Consider the following 18,758-nt stretch of genomic DNA (forward strand, 5'->3'; position numbering starts at 1 on the left):
TTTGAAAGCTGTTCTTGGACGCTTGATCTTTGAAGTTACTCTGCTGAGACTTTTGCCCATTGGCATTTTTCCTGTTCGAACGCCTTCTGTTAGTAACTTTGGTAAACCCATCTTGGTTGGGCTTGGCTGCAGGGTTCTGAGATAGATCTGGGACATTTAGAGGACAGTCCCTGAATAAGTGCCCAAGAGCATGGCATCTCCTGCACCGGAAGGGCACATGCTCATAGTCCAGGGGCTGAACCCATTCTTCATCCCAATGGGAGAGCGTTATCGATTCTGGTAGCGCTTCATTCAGCCTAATGAAAACACAAATTCGTGCATATGATATGAATCTGCGAGATTTGGTTTCCTCAGCTGTTCTGATGTATTCTCCCACGCCATTTCCAATTCTCCGGAGGGAGTCTTCATCCCAATATTCATTAGGGAGTCCATATAGACGAATCCAAACTGGTGCCCAGGTTAGGTCTTCCCGATCTGGGTTAAATCTGGGCTTCCAATCGCGCATGTACAGACCCGCTGCATTGAAGAAGTGTGGGCCTGTTCCTAGCACTCTGAGTTTGTCTTCAACACAGTAGAAAATCACTGTAAAAAAGCCCTTTGGTCCTAGTTGCAGTAGGACATCCCCTTTCGGTTTCCATTTGGCAGCTATCCAACCAGAGAGGGCTTTTTCCGTAGGCCAGAAGCCTATAAATTTCCCTATTATGTCATGTTCCTTCATGAACTCTATTCTGGCGTTTACCAGGTGTCCCTGTAGTTCGATTCTTGGCCTTTCTGCAGCTACAGGTTTGCAGGTTGCTGAGGTCACTTTTGGCGTTTCCTCTTTGTCTTTTTCCCTTTTGTCTTGCGGTCCGATGCCCTGGCCATGCGGATTTTTCGATTTGTTTTTCTCCTGCTGCGTTGAACCATCTTTATTCAGGAATTCCTTATTGAATGTACCGAAGAGGAGGTCATTATTCTGCTCTTGCTGCATTGGGGAGGGCCCTGACGCCCCCCCCTCTGGTGTCTCCATGGCGCCTTGACTGGCGCAGCAGACTACTCTGATCGCTCAGAGCCTAGAGTAGGGATGATTACAGGGTCTCTGTTCGGTTGTTTGCGCCGTCACGGATGCAGAGAAACCCTAGTCGTTCTTGCAGAGCTCAAGTTTTTCGATCCTCTATGAGACCACTTTTAGGTTAGACTTTATTTTCTTCATGGCTATGAACAAGTTGAGGCAGACCCTCACGATCTTTCTTTTGTAGATGGTCGATTTATCTCTCCTTTCTGGAGTGCTCAGGAACTGCCTAAAATCTTGTCGAAGTTCATAGGTCATTCTCGGTTCAACCCAGACCCATAGTGATATCCTTTCCACATTGGTCTGTATTGTCTTATTAGTTAGTTACCACTCAATCTAATTCCTCGCAAATGAAAGGAATGCATGCAACTAAAAATTTCGCATGAAAGAAAGCATAGTCACCACCATCTTTGTACTCACGTATCCACATATCATCTTGTGCAAGAATAACTCGCACAACAAATTTTGATCATCAAAATCATAGGACTGAAAAATTTACAAAAAGGTGCAGGTAAAAGAACCCAAATATGACCTGTTCTCATAAAATTCCCTCAACTGAAATAAATAGTAGCATTCCCACAGGAACATTGGGTATGATGGGGACTGCCGCCTGCATGCTAGTAGGTTTAGAGCAAGGTCATGGAGTTTGGTCCTATCAAACGTTAAGTCAGAGACCTCTTGATGCAGCTGACACAATTGTTCATCCTTTTTCTTCATCATTTCTTTATGCGTTCGTGCCTCCTCTTTTCTTTCCAATTATTCCTTCAACCTTTTCTCTTGCAGGGAATCCATCATATTCTTATGCACATTGAGTGAAATCACTCCTTCTTATAGAGAGAGTGCCAACTGCTTCCACTTTTGCAACTCTACCAATAACAACAATTTCTCAGAATGCCATCCTTCAACAAGACCCGACGTTCTCCCACATGCATCATCAACTAAGGGTGTAGCATCCTCCTGAGGGTGAAACTGTCCCACCTCGGCTGCTGGTTCTTGTGTAACAACAGCTTCATCAGTGGGTTTGACCACAGTTTCTTTATCTTCCTGGCCAACCTCCACTCTTACTGCTAGTTCTTGTGTGGCAATAGTAATGTCCATAGGTTTTTTCTCATCGTTTTCCTTTGGAACAACTTCAGTCTCTGCTGTTGGTTCTTGTGTAATAGTAGCAGGGACCATTGGCTCATGGATATTATCTTTCTCTTCCTCCACTTGGCTAATTTCCTCCTCCACTGCTATTCCTGGTGAAACCACAGTGTCAACAAAGGGTTCTTATGTATCCATTGCTTGATCACTCTCTGTGGTTTGTGTTGTCTCGGTTGCTGGTTGTTGGGTGATAAAAGGAGTCTTTTTAACTCCTAATTATCTTCACATTAATTTTCAACTTAGGGATGATTTTTTATTTGAAGAGTGTACTCAGTCTCAAGTGGTCACTTGCTCAAGAGTAATGTTTTGTAGTATAGTGCTTAAAATGCAAAATTAAATGAATTCTTGAAACAAAATCTAATCGGAACAGCAAGAAACTGAAATGTTGTGTAACTAAATCATTTACTCAAACAATCATCAGTTGAGGACTCAATAATGATAACTCTCTCCCCTGTAAACTGATGCAAATGAAAATCAATCATAGGCAAGATCTCCAATCTGAGAACTTAGACAGTGGTAGTTAGTGTCCTTTATAGTTGTTGATCTTTCAATCTACATTAAAGAAAATAACCGGAAATGGAAATTCAATTGGAAATGCTCACTAAAACACACTTGTTTCTATATCAATTAAAAGGTGAAATCAAATCCTTGCATGAAAGAGATAACAGCTAAGCCTATTTGAACAACAACACTAAATTAATGGAAATGAACAACAAAGCTAAATTAATGGAAATGAGCAACAATCTAAAATATAACGTAACAGTAAATCTAATTAAGTGGAAACACATAGCAACTGTAAATTAAACTGAATCAGCAATCTTATCCTAGTAGAATGAACATTAAACACAAGTATAATAGAAATGGAAATCACAGTCATAATTGAATGGTAATTAAGTGAACATCAATCGCAGTTGTAAGTGAACTGTAGTTAAATGAACAACAATCGCAATTGTAAATGAACAATAGAATCTGAATTAGACAACGCAATATTATTTCAGAATGAGCAACATGACATTTTAAGTTATGAATAATAATCTTGCTATCAACACAATCCAATCATGATTTTTATATAACAGGGTGATTCAACTAAATGTTCAGAAACAAACGATTACCGAATAAAACAAATTAAAGAAATGAAAAGGAAATCAAACCATCACACGGAACTGTAAAATAATGATACAAGAAGTAAGTAGATCCACCAGGGCCAGGCCCTTAGCTACCAGTGAAGCACCGCTGGATTACTTCAGGAGATGCAAAGGAACTGCAACTGTTTTTATATGTTAATCATTGCATAAATATTACAGTAGTTTCGTTCTCTGCTTCAACAACAAGAGTCAACAATAACAATTACAATTTCTCAATAGTAATTCTCCAATTCCTCCTATCCTACCCTATCTATCTCTAATATAACAATCCATCTAATTCTCTTCTAATCGTCCATCATGAATCATGAATCCGTTATTTTTGAATCCCTTTGTCTGATCTCTGTTTTCATTTAAATACAGAGAGAGCAGAAAGCAGTTATAATAGACATGATTACAATATGATTCTCATCACAAAATTGGATTTCTCACAACAAATTGATAAACAAGATCATATATGGAATATCTGTTCATCAATCATTCAATAGGAACAGGTCGAATTCGGCATTGCAGCTGAGATATTTTGGAAAACGGCCACAATAATGAATCTGAGAAAAACGTCTTCAGAGAATCTTCCATTTCTCTTAGTACGGGCCAACTTTGGGAAAACTGTTTATTAAAAAACTAATTTGGTCCGTTCTAAACAAAACCCATGTTTCGGATTTTCTAGATTCTTCTCCATTTGCCCAAAACCTCCAATGCAAAACTGTCACTTCTTATTCCAACGAATTTCTTAGGTGGCACATTTAATGATGAGTTGGAGATCAAATCTTCAATCTGGAAAATATCTTGGTAGCTAGAATGGTGAAAAAATTTATTAATAAACCATCATTGGTAAAAGCATGCATAATAATCAATTTATTAAAAATAAAGGAGAAAAAATAATTTTTATGCATAAGAGTATAAATAATTATAAGATGGAATTATATGATAAACCATGATAAATGGCATGATAAAGAAGAGTAGAAATGGATGAAACAGATGTTAAAAAGTGATAACAATAATGACATATTAACGGCCCAACATACCCTCAAATTGAATATATTGCATGTCCTCATGTAACAAAAAACTGAATATATTGCATGTGCTCATGCAACTCAAAGAATCTGTGTTAACCAAGCAGTAAAGAATTGTTCATCCCAACTTATGAAATGGATAGAACAAATGAATTCTTCCTCAATGAATGAATATTCAATTTTAGCAATCTTGATGAAGGCGTAACAATTTTTACATTGACGTTCAAGTTATGTGTATATGAAGTAAAAACAAACTTCATTAACCATTTTCTCAAAAACTACAAACCAGATTTTGTTGAAATTTTGCAAGTAGATTTCTACTATATTAATGCTTCTATGATCGAAAAATCAGATCGTTTTGATCCACGGATCATGAGATATAAACAAAATGGCTGTAGGTGATAGTGCATGATTTCCGAAATTTTATGAACTAATTTAACATGAAATTATCTGGGTTTGTGTATTTTAATGATATGTCTGTGTTTTCCAACAATCACAAGAATTGAGTTCATAGTTTTTAAAAATATATGGAAATCAATTTCTGCACTGTATAAAAATGAAATTGTATGCCTTAAATGAGAAAGAAATTAGAAAAAATCGAGCATGCGTAGCAATTCCTCCCCCAAACTGAAGAATTAACATGCCCTCATGCAATGCTAGAAAACAAATTGAGGTGGTTGTCACAATCTGTTGAAATATATGCTTGGTGTAAAACAACATGAAATAAAGGAGGTGTTGAGAATGAATAAGAATGACAATGGATGATAAAGAATATTAATGACATGGTCATAAGAAAGAAATGAATGAATGCAACACTCCCCCAAACTGAAAGATGATATGTCGCTGAAAAATGGGAAGTGGTAAAGATGTGGAATGAATGATGATAAATAATGTTCAAAATGGATTTTCATGAAATTATCCTAAATTCGTAATAAATCATAAAATCATGTTATTTTATGTCATGTTTTACCTCCGAAAAGAAAAATGTGGAATGACATATATGGACTGGCATTTGTTGAAGCTGATATAGGCAGAGTGGATGCTAAAAGTGATGCAAAAAGGTGGAATCCAGGCAAGAAAATCATGTGTGAACAATTGTTCGCATTCACGAGTTGCTCGAGCCTCTTTTGTTAGTTGCAATAGTGTGGTCATGCTGTGAATAGAGTTTCCCCCCCATACTTGTTGTTCTCCTGTAAACAATCACTATTTTGCATACAATGTTCTTGAATCCACAGTGTTAGTTTTGAATAGCAACAGACAATATGCATGCAAAAATTTCAATCAGAAATTCTTTTGTATACATGCAATACTAATATTTTGTCAAATGAACAAGTTATGTCAAAGTACAGTAATCATATTGCATGCTATCCCATAATGCATACATTCTCCCCTCCAATTGGAAAAGGGATTCCATGACCATAAAGCATATGAAAGGTGTTGTGCTAATGACAAGGCAAGGGAATGAACAATACAACAGTAAATGAAGCAGAGTACACATATCAATGATAGGACGATGAGAGTTATGGTTATAATGAGAGTAGAGTGTATAAAGATAGTTATGAACAAGAAATAGGATGCTTTGGATTGATGATAAGTTATGCGAAAAAAGAAAAAGGACAACAATATGCCAAAAAGATGCTTTGCTGACGGTATTCTAGCTGAAAATGATGCGATTGATCTCAAAACAATTTCTCATGGGTAAAGGTTCAAAATAGGGAAAAAATTAAGGAAATAACTTCTCTGATAAAAATAAAGAATAAGAAAAGGGTATTATAGTAATAATTGACGATAAGATATAACTTCAATACGATAAGTAGAGCCTCTGCTGCCAGTAGGCGTCCATAGCCTCGGCAAGGTTACTTTTTAACCCATATGAGCCAGGATCCTCAATTTATAACTAGAGAGTTCCAGTGCTGTTCTACAGAAGAGATCAGTGTGCTGGTGTGGTAGCAAAAGTGATCAGGCTGGCTTGTGATGAGACCTCCTGTTCTAAGGATAATTTGGCTATCCAATCGATCATAATCCTAGTGTTGTGGCCATAATGGGAATGTCACTTTGTTACAACCTTATCAACATGGTAGGCTGGCTCATATTGAAACCCCCTATCCTCCATCTATGAAAAAAAATTTGTTGTTATTACACATTTTTATGATAAAAAGAGGGAGGCTCAATACTCCTTAGGAGCAGGGATGGTGGAAGAAGTTGAACATGTTAATAGAAAAAAATATACCCATAATCTCATTTAGTACAGATAGAGAAGATTATAATCAGGAAGGGTGGAACCAACATGGTATTAAGATGATCAATCAGTATCATGTATAGCGGAAAATGATGCAGTAAAGTAGTATATAAATAATTGTCTCTTTTGAAAATAATCTATCATTAAGGAGCTGTCTTGTTAAAGATCATAATGTGAATGATATTAACTTGCTTCAATAGAATCCATAATTCTTGTCCTCATAAAAATAGTGTACTTCATGCCATGAAATGGAATCAGTAAAATGAAGTTGAGATGAACTAGGAATTAATCCCACAAGAGGAAGGAAGGGTTGTTCTCGAAAAGACTCCCAAAGTGTTGCTTTCTTGAAGGAACAACAAAAACACTCGAAAAAGTGATGTTCCTGGTAGGGAACAGTAAAGGAAATGCACACCAATAGAAAAAATACACACGAAAAAGTGTTGTTCCCTGTAGGGAACAACGGAAAAAAATGCACGTGAAAAAGTGTTGTTCCCTGTAGGGAACAACAAAAAAATACACCTGAAAAAAGTGTTGTTCCTTAAAAAGAACAGTAAAAAAAATGCATGAGAAAAAGTGTTGTTTCTTTAAAGGAACAACAAAAAATACACCCAAAAAAGTGTTGTTCCTTTGAAAGGAACAACAAAAATGAAAAAATGTTGTTCGTTTGAAAGGAATAGCTAAAATGTGAAAATTCTGTTCCTTTGAAAGGAACAACAGAAATGTGAAAGTGTTGTTCCTTTGAAAGGAACAACAAAAATGCGAAAGTGCTATTCCTTCATAAAGGAACAACAAAAATGTGAAAGTATTGTTCCTTCAGAAAGGAACAACAGAAATGTAAAAGTGTTGTTCCTTCAGAAAGGAATAGCAAAAAGGTGAAAATGTTGTTCCTTCCGAAAGGAACAACAAAATGCAATAGTGTTGTTCCTTCGGAAAGGAACAACAAAAGGCGAAAATGTTGTTCCTTCGGAAAGGAACAACAAAATGCAAAAGTGTTGTTCCTTTGGAAAGGAACAGGAAAAAGTGTAAATGCTGTTACTTCGGAAATGAACAACAAAATGCAATAGTGCTGTTTCTTTGGAAAAGAACAACAAAAAGGCGAAAATGTTGTTCCTTCGAAAATGAACAACAAAAATGCACAATCAGAACATGTAGACACGCAAAAAAAACGAATTAGTGGTTCACTGCATTGATGCTGAGGATGGGCTAGAATTTGAAGGAAACAACACCTGAAACACAAAAATATAAGAGAAATCAAAAAAGAAACAACATTTTATTTAAAAACAGTATGTAAATAAATAAATTAAGTTACAATAGCTATGATGTTATTTCTTAAGGCAAAGAAAAAAATGATCTCTTTGAAAAATATTTTGGTAGCAGTGACATGACATGAATTTCAAATGAAAATCAATTCTTTACTTCTTCTGTTATGAATCCGTTGGGTAATGAGTTGGATAAAATTCCATTGTTTCATTAAAATTTCTTTCAAGAATCACTCATCCATAAATTGACCTTCTTTATTCTCGTAGGACCTGCAAAAAACGAGTGTCTACCGGCAATAAAACATTAAATCATGGATAAAGAGAGGTGATAGAGCTCCTATAATCCAAGAATTATGCAAAAAAACAACAAATAGTTACTATTTATAACAAATCCATGGATAAAATAATAAAGTAAAATTTATTTGTCACTTGCGGGAGAGCAGTGGCCAATGATGCTAACCAGCAGTGTTTTAATCACAAGTTCTTTGTTTTTTGTCCAAATTGAGTGATTCGAAAGCTAGATGAGAGCTAATTCAAAGGTATATCTCCAATAGAAATAGGTTTTAAAAATTCAATGATATGATATGTCAATTTTACTTAGAACAACCTGCATAACAAAGTCATTTTCGATTACCCCACTTAGAACAATAGTGGATATTTTAAGCATAGATTCTTCGTTTGATGTCGGATTCGAATGATTCAAATTGGAAATTAAATTATATTCATTTATTTATCTCCAATAGAAATAGTTTTTGAAGAAAAGAAGGATTGTTAGGTCAAATACTCTAAGGAACAACCAAAAAGACAGAGTTTTAAGAGTGTTGATTAACGATAGACAGTCAGTATTTTGATCATAACTTCCTCATACGATATCGAAAATGAGTGATTCCAATTTCCTTGTAACTATATTCATAGGGGAATCTACCATAGAAACAGGTTTTAAAAATTCAGTAATTTAGGCCTTAAAAAACGGGCTGTCCCAGCTCTGTTCCTGAGCTGCCTGCTAGACACCTTATCAATGTTTTGGTTTTAACTTTTTCATTTCAAATCCAAATTGAGTGATTCAAACTAGGTTGAAAATTATATATCAAGGTCTACTTAGGATAGAAGCATGTTTTAAAAATATTCTCATTTAGGCCTCCAAAAATTGACTGTCCCAACTTTGTTCCTAAGCTGCCTACTAGACACCTTGTCAATGTTTTGGTTCTAACTTTTTTGTTTCATATCCAAATTGAGTGATTCAAATTGGGTTGGAAAGTAGGAATCAAGGGCTGCTTAGGATAGAAACAAGTTTTAAAAATATTCCCTGTTGGTCATCTCAGAACATGACGGTATCGACTGTGCTTTTAGAAATTTTATCAAGCCCACAAGCCAAAAAATATGATATTGAAGCATTTTTTTCAAATTGGTTATAAAAATGAATATGAGTGTTTGTAGAACTGTTATTTCCATTATAATTCATCTACATACACAAATGGATTAAAACATTTATCACCAATGTTGATTTTCACAGCGTGTTGCAACAAAAACACTATTCTTACAAAAAAAATGTGTTTATTTTATTTCCTTATTTATTTTATTTTCTACACTAGCCTATTCTGATTTGAAAAATGAATATGATTATGTATAAGAGTACTTCCAATGGAATCACTTTCAGCTTCATGTATGTAGATATCCAAATTTGAAAAATGCATATTAATGAATATTAGGGTATGAGAAGCCAACTTCCCTTGAAAAGATGGTGTCAAAAATTGTTGAAGTATGGAGTGATGCTGCAAACAAGTAATGGAGTGAAACCAATCTTCAATATATCCTTTACTTTCTTGATTTCTCATATCCATCATATCATGAAGTTCTTGAGTTTTTAAAATGGCTTGTTGATGAAAACTAAAAGAAACCTCATTTTTTTCGATAACTTCTACAATTTTTGAATTTGAAACATTCTGAATCTCAATATAAGTTTCCTCCAATGGTGCATGTGAGATAGAATGGGTGGGAAGGGTGGGTAAATTTTGCAGTTCAACACTGTAAGCATGTTGTACTGGTTTATTGTGGTGAGGGTGTGGAATTAGTTGAATAGGAAATTGTGTACGGAATGGAGCATTTTGATGATGTAGTTGATTGGGTTGTGTGGATGCTTTTGATGGGAAAGCAAGATGTTGTGGAACAACTGGTGAAGAATATGGAGAATGTGTTTGTGCTACAAGATGAGAGAGAGTAATCATGCAATCATATGGTGAACCATGTTAAACTTGTAGACAAGATTGGTGGTGGTTATATTGAGATTGACATGGATGCCCTAACACATTAGTATTCCATAATGGATTATGCAAGTAAGAGAATGGAGAAGAAGCGTTTTGAAGCATACCTGTAGACCATGATTTCCATGGTTTTGATCTTGTTGCAACTTCCTCATCTCTTTGATATGGTACTTCCATCCTAGATAAGGAAGACCAACTATCTATGGGATGCTCCTTTCGGTAATGAGGGAAAAACACTTCATCAAATTCTTGATTTTTTTGAACTTGCAAAACATTCAATTTTGAATTTAGAGAGCTAATAAAATCAACTTTAAAATTTTCAAATAAAACATTGATTTCAACTCTTATGTCTCCTATTCTTGTAGTAGATTTGGAAAAGAAGGAACAAACATCTCTAGAATTCTTACTAGCCTTGGAGATTCCTCTTGAATACCTTATACAAAATTCGCAAACATCATCATATGACAACTGAAAAACATCACCTTTTCTTATCAAATTTAAGAGTTCAAAAAATTCATCTTTGATTCCTTTAAGAAGGAGTGTTTTTAAGATCTCTTTTTCCAAATGCTTATGTTTTGATTTTTGAAAGTTATAGCGAAATCGCTCTACATAGTCCTCCAAGATTTCATCTTCCCCTTGTATCATATCGAAAATATCTTCATTATCCTTGCAATAGCCCTGATACTTCTTCAAGAATATGTTCTTCATGTCCTCCCATGTTTGGATGCAGTTCCCACCTAGGCTCATGAATCATTGGAGAGCTGCTCCTTTTAGAGTAAGAGGAAACACTTTCAACCTTTGATCATTAGTACAATAATCATATCCTCTACAAAGTATTTCAAACTCAAATAAGAATGTATCTGGATCTTCATTTGTCAAACCATGAAAATTTGGTAGAGAAGATGGGGGAATTATGTGCATTTGTGTCACTCCTCCTAGATCTTTGATAGGGAATTCAAAAGTAGAAATGTGAGCCATTTCTTACCATAATAGAAGATGTTCTTCATGTGTTTCTTCGAGGCTCTTTCTTCAAATGTTCCTGTCAATTGGTTAGTGAAATGGGTGGTGCTTACATCACCACTTAAGTGAAATCATGAGATTTGTTTTTCAAAATTTCTATTTTTTTAGTCATTCATACAGAAATTCAAACATTTATTTCTACCCTAATTTCTTTAACAATCCTGCTAGAAAGCGGGCGGGGGAGTAGGGATTTTACATGCTCCGTACGCAGGTTCTTACCTTCCGTTTTTAATACCCAACTCTTTCCTAACAGGCACCCATCATATGCACACTACTCTTTAGAAATGGCTACACTCTCCCCGGCAACGGCGCCAAAATGTTGGGTGATAAAAGGTGTCTTTTTAACTCCTAATTATCTTCACAATAATTGTCAACCTAGGGATGATTTTTTATTTCAAGTGTGTACTTAGTTTGAGGTGGTCACTTGCTCAAGAGTAATGTTTTGCAATATAGTGCTTAAAATGCAAAAGTAAATGAATACTTGAAACAAAATCTAATCGGAACAGTAAGAAACTGAAATGTTTTGTAACTAAAACATCTACTCAAACAATCATCAGTAGAGGACTCAGTAATGATAACTCCCTCCCCTGTAAACTGATGCAAATAAAAGTCAATCATAGGCAAGATCTCCAATCTGAGAACTTAGACAGCGGTATTCAGTGTCATTTATAGTTGTTGATCTTTCAATCCACACTAAAGCAAATAACTGGAAGTGGCAATTCAATTGGAAATGCTCACTAAAACACACTTGTTGCAATATCAGTTAAAAGGTGAAATCAAATCCTTGCATGAAAGAGATAACAACTAATCCTACTTGAACAACAACACTAAATTAATGGAAATGAACAGCAAAGCTAAATTAATGGAAATGAACAACAATCTAAAATATAATAGAATAGTAAAGCTAATTAAGTGGAAACACACAGCGACTGTAAATTAAATTGAATCAGCAATCTTATCCTAGCAGAATGAACATTAACCATAGGTATAATAGGAATGGCAATCGCAGTTATAATTGAACGGTAATTAAGTGAACAACAATCGCAGTTGTAAGTGAACTATAGTTAAATGAACAACAATCGCAACTATAAATGAACAGCAGAATCTAAATTAGACAGCGCAATATTATTTTAGAATGAACAGCATGAAATTTTAAGTTATGAATAATAATATTGCTATCAACGCAATCCAATCACGATTTTCATATAACAGGGCGATTCAGTGAAATGTTCAGAAATAGAAGATTACTGAATAAAACAAATTAAAGAAATGAAAAGGAAATCAAACCATCACACGGAACTGTAAAATAATGATACAAGAAGCAAGTGGATCCACCAGGGATGGGCCTTTAGCCAGCTGTGAAGCACCGCTTGATTACTTCAGGAGATGCGAAGGAACTGCAATTGTTTTTGTATGTTAATCATTGCATAAATATTATAGTAGTTTCATTCTCTGCTTCAGCAACGGGAGTCAACAATAACAGCTACAATTTCTCAATAGTAATTCTCCCATTCCTCCTATCCTACCCTATCTATCTCTAATCTAACAATCCATCTAATTCTCTTCTAATCATCCATCATGAATCATGAATCCATTATTTTTGAATCCCTTTCCCTGATCTCTGTTTTCATTTAAATACAAAGAGAGCAGAGAGCAGTTACAACAGACATGATTCTCATTACAAAATTGGATTGCTCACAACAAATTGATAAACAAGATCATATCTGGAATATCTCTTCATCAATCATTCAACAGGAACAGGTCGAATTTGGCATTGCAGCTAAGATATTTTGCAAAACGGCCACAACAACGAATCAGATAAAAATGTCTTTAGAGAACCTTCTGTTTCTCTTAGTACGGGCTGAATTTTGGAAAACTACTTATTACAAAACTAATTTGGTCCGTTCTGAACAAAACCCATGTTTCAGATTTTCCAGATTCTTCTCCATTTGCCCAAAACTTCCAATTAAAAACCGTCACTTCTTATTCCAACGAATTTCTGAGTTGGTGCATTTAATGATGAGCTGGAGATCAAATCTTCAATCTAGAAAATATCTTGGAGGCTAGAATGGTGAACAAATTTATTAATAAACCATCGTTGGTAAAAACATGCATAATAATCAATTTATTAAAATGAAAGGAGAAAAAATATTTTTTATCCATAATAGCATAGATAATTATAAGATGGAATTATATGATAAACCATGATAAATGAGATGATAAAGAAGAGTAGAAATGGATGAAATAGGAGTTAAAAAGTGATAATAATAATGACATATTAACGACCAACCACTGGTTCTTGTGTATCAACAATGTCCTTGACAGGTTCCAGTGTAACATCTTCCCAGTTTTCAGTTTGAGTCATCCTCGAGGTAGTATCTTCTGCACAGAATTTGAATCTAGCTTCCAAAAACTTCTCAGCACAGGCTACACATAGAGTTCACAGGATTTCTCCCCTTCTAGCCCTGCTCACAACCTCTGCCAAAGTATCCATCCCTAGGACTCTTGGGTCTACCTTTCCTACTGTTGGATATTCCCTTAATTCCTTAATCTCTTTTTCTAAAATTTCAATTTTCAACATCAAGGACTGGGTTTCGCTCTTACCAGGTGAAGGAGGTTTTTATGGCTGAGCTTGCTTCTCATCCTTCTGCTCTACTGCTTCCTTGTTCTTTCTCGACATAGATGGAGATTCTAGGTGTTCGATGACCCTTATCCTTTCCTTCGGCCTTCTATCACCAATTGGTTTATCAATTGACTTCTTGTTGATACTCACTGTCAAGGGTTGTGGTTACTCCTTTGTTACCTCTGGAGTTTCCCCAACCATGTTTGTTTTCCTTTTGCAAGTAGTCCTAGGCCTTTTCCGCATGAACTCTTCCCAATTCTTGCCCTGTTGGCTCAAGGCATCCAACACAATGAGTTTAATAAGGCCATGGTTTGTAACACATGTTTCTAGATGTGCAGCCATTTTCACAGCCACAACCATGTATCTAATATTTTCCAGCAAGAAATACAGTAGGTTAATCCGCTGCTAATGGCGAAGATGGTTCAGCAATGGGAAATGGTAATTAAACACAATTGTTTCTCTTCCCTCACAAGTAATGTACTTAATGAGGAAGAGAACAACATCTGCCCATGGCTAGGGGAGTGACAACCTATCAATTCCCCTGCCCTTCTTAACCAACGACTCACTTTCCTGAAGAAAATCCCCTTTTAGCGAGGGTTCATTAACCTTCCTGGTAAACCATCTCTTCCCTTCTGCTGGCAATTCTGTTACTCTAGCGATAACTTCTTCCGTGACCTCCAACTTCAATCCTTTGACTTCCGTCTGGTTTCTTTCCAGGTTCATTGCGAATTCCATGGCCACACCATTGTCCGATCCTTCCAATTTCTGGAAGAATTTGAACCAGCCTGCATCTTTGAAGACCTGGCATGCCTCAGGATAGCCTTTGAAGGCTTCTGTAGTTCCTATTTCATGTCATATCACTGCTCCACCCATTGCTTATGTAATTCAATGCTATTTCACCTGCTTATATTCCCTCCAACACACACTCCAGCTGTTTCAGCCTAAACTGCTACCTACCTCCTCTCCCAGCACTCTGAGTAGGGATTCAACGCTTCCAACAGGGGTAAATGATAGGGTGGTAGGGTGGTGTAGGTGTATATTTGGATTAATATTTGGCATGCATGGTTCATACAGCTTAATGAATTTTGCTTTAATGGTGAGTTGTGGGGAGGTCTTGTTAATAGTGCCCTTACCCTTTTTGGTATGATTTGGTATTAAGTAACAATAACTCTCGGGTCGCGTGCCTTAATTACTGTATTTTTCTAATAATTTCAAATCATGTGACAGTCATGTCACAACATGATTCGTTCCCCCCCCCCAACTTAATTATGATAGCCATCCTCGGCCATCAATTAGTCGTGATAACTTACCATAATTACAAAATAAATCAAATGCAATATTACCTTTTTGATGACGTACCTGGGTGATGTGGGTCATGGTGATGGGCGGCGCGACATCGAATCATACTCTGGTAGTGGGACACACAAACTTAGATCTAATGATGAGGCTCACAGTGATGTTTTTGTTGTTTATTACAATAAAATATCTAGTTTTATTCCTAAAAAGTTGTCAGTTGTTACAGGTGTAAAAACCAAGACAATTGGTATATATTAATTTAATTTTTACAAAAACATAAAGAACAAAAGATTGTGTAACAACACTTATCATATGATACAATTTAAAGGAACATATGTTGTTGCAGAGAGTGTAACGACACTTATCATATGATACACTTTGAAGGAACAAATGTTGTTGCAGAGGGTGTAACATAACTTATCGTATGATACACTTTGAAATAACAAATTTTGTTGCAAAGGGTGTAATAACTGCCACCAAGAGGTTTTCAACTGCTACAAAAAGTGTCTTTCTATGCCTGCAAAAGGTTTTCATAGCCAGATTATTATTATTATTATTTTTTTATATATATATATATATATATATATATATATATATATATATATATATATATATATATATATATATATATATATATATAGATTAGAAATGGTGTAATAGCTGCCACCAGGTGCTTTTTAGCTGTTACACTTATTGGAAAGGTTAAAATTTTTGCAGCACATGGGGGCTTTCCCCTATTCCCATAACCTGTAGATCTGAATTTGTGACAATGTTGACAAATGAACCCTTCGAGGTAGGTTTGTGATACAACCAGAGATGGTGTCCATTTGCAAGTAATGGTGTCCTTGCACTGTCAATGGTTACCAAATTTATAGTCCCATTGTCAAAGACTGCATCTACCTCATAAGGACCTAGCCATCTGGTGCAGAGCTTACCCTTGAAGTCCTTAAACCTTGAGTCATATAAGAGAGCCGAATCTTATTTATGGAATTGTTTCTTCTTTATAAATATGTCATGCCACTTAGCTCTTTGCTGCTAGATAATCTTTGTTTGCTGGATAACAACCAACCGTTTCTCCTCCAATTCATTGATCTAGTTCAATCTCTGCCTTTGTGTTGTAGTCAAATCCAAATTGACCTACAATGCTGTCCTTAGTGTCCTGATTTCAAATTTAATGGGGAATAAAGGTTTCTTGCCATGCACAAGTTCATATGGTGAGAATCCAGTGGTGTTCCTCCATGTAGTCCTGTATGCCCATAACACTTCCAGAAGTTTGTCAGCCTAATTTCTTCGATGACTAGCCATAGTCTTAGTGAGGATCCCCTCAATGACTTTATTAGTGCTTTCCACCTTGCCAATCGCCTATGGATGGTAAGGTGTTGTGATTTTGTGATGGATTTTATATTTCTCAACCAATTACCGGATCTTATGATATGTGAATTGTGGCCCTCCGTCTGTGACTATCTCCCTGGGTATGCCAGACTGGATGAGGATGTCTTCGAACAAAAAGTTTGAGACAAATTGCTCCGTGGCTCTGGTTAGTTCCTTCGCCTCGACCCATTTCGTGACATAGTAAGTACAGACCAAGACGTAGCATCTCTATTTGGATGGAGGATTGATTGGCCCTACAAAATCTAGAGCCGACTTCTCAAAAGGTTCTATACGATCTGGGGCTGTAATGACATCTCATCTGATTGTAGTGGTTGGCCCATCCTTTGACAACTATCACATCCCTTCACAAACATTTTGGCATCCTAAAATATTGTTGGCCAGTAGCACTCTTTTGAAAGGACTTTGATCATGTTAGTTTATCTGTGAAGTTTCCTCTGCAAGGTTCCTCATGGCAGGCTTTGAGGATATCAAAGACCTCATCCTCTCTAACACATCGTCTGATCTGGAAATCAAGTCCAGTGTGGTAGAGGTTCCCATCTATCTAGGTATATGTAGCACTTTGTGTGATAGCACCATTTACTACCCTTGGTATTTGTGATGCTTGGTTTATGGCCTAGGGAAACCCCTCCTTCTAGACTTGGTCCAAATATTTTAAAAACAGTGTTTTATTCCCTATACGCTACTTTTCCCTGAGATAAAAGTGTGTACACGTGAGTTAGTCAATACCGAACATGCGTATATGTGTTAAAACACTTAAAAAAATTAAATTTCCTTAATTATGGGTGGAGTTCATGGTTTTTACCTGTTGATTATCTCCTATTGCCCGTGGCCCAACTGTTTCCCAACTGTTTCCCAACTAAAAAACTAATTGGGAGAAGTATAAATAGACTTCTATGGGAAGGCCTTAAGGAGGAGAAGATATATAATTATTATACTGAGATTTTCCCTAACTGAGTCTGAAGTATCCCTGTGCTTCAAGCACTTCCCCAAGTTTCAGGAAACCCTTGTTTCCTTGAGTGTTGATATTCTCCACTTGCTTGAGATATCATGGTATTGGTTATGGAAGGATGCTATTGAAGACTAGGACTGGACAGATCTGGAGGATGGTTCCGCTTGGAGCCGGAAGAGGAAGAGTGAATTCTCCCTATGTTAGTTATAACTTTCTACAATAAAAAGAAGTGTTGTCTTGTTCCTAAGATTAACTTTGTTTATGCATAAGATACTGTTTTAATTCATAAATGAATGATATTTTGATGTATAAATAATCATTTGCTTATATGATATAAAGTTAGTTTCATTAAAATGCTTTATCTATATGCTACTATGTGTGTTCAAATTGGTTGATTTGCAGATTCGAAGATCATCAGGAGTTGCAAAGGGTTTGAACTATGGCCACTACCACATAGTTTGTTTATATAATCATGTTGCCTGAGTTGTATGAGTGTTTCTTACTGTAGTTTTCCCTTGCTCTGTTGGGGTTTCAACCCAGAGCCCTAGGGTACTTATTCCCGTAATAGAATTGGTGACTCTGCTGGGGATAACAATCTTGTTATTCCTAGTTTGGGTTGTTCAGTGTCAATCAGGGCTCAGTTCTTGGTTTTCTTGCTATGATAGTATTGTTTGGTCCAGTAGAATCTCAGACCTTAAGTCCAATCTTTTTTATCTAGCTTTATTTTTTTATTTTTTGTGCAAAGATTTGTATACTCACTTTAGTTTGTTTACAGTAGTGTACACACGTTTGTTTCTGTGAAGTGAAACCACATATACATGAGTTTCCTTTATCAAAAGCGCATGTACATGCCTTTGTACTTGAACACAGTCGCGTATAACATTTTTTGCATTGGTTTTTCAAATCTCTCTACCCAGAAAGATTTGTTTCTCCGTCTATTTGGTTTCTGAGTGGTCAATTTTTGTGTATAGAATTTTATTATTCTGTGAGCTTACTGTTTTGAAGTCTCTCCCGCTTTGAAAAGCTTTGGCCTAGGTTTGATTTTCAGAGAGTTTTATAATTTGTGTTGTGGCACACAAGACTTCTTACAGAGGTTCTTGATTGTTCTGGTCCTCCAGAACAGTAGATTGTTTTCAATGTTAGTGTTAAGCTCGATTATTGGTTTACTTGCTTTGCTTTCCGTCATTTTGTGGCCTTATACCTTTTCTCGCTTTTTGAAAGTTACTTTTTGACAAATTTGAGAGTGTTTCTTTCCTAACTTGGTCACTTTGTCAAATCTCTTTGCTACTATTTGGGTTGTTTAGTACAAGTTGAAGCCTTTTTGTTCAAGTTTTCATTCATTGTCGAATTTGTAACTTGCAAAGTTT

Source organism: Pinus tabuliformis, chromosome 6, assembly GCF_031772625.1.
Source record: "Pinus tabuliformis cultivar Carrire ecotype Pingquan chromosome 6, CPIR1, whole genome shotgun sequence".
Classification (NCBI taxonomy): Eukaryota; Viridiplantae; Streptophyta; class Pinopsida; order Pinales; family Pinaceae; genus Pinus; species Pinus tabuliformis.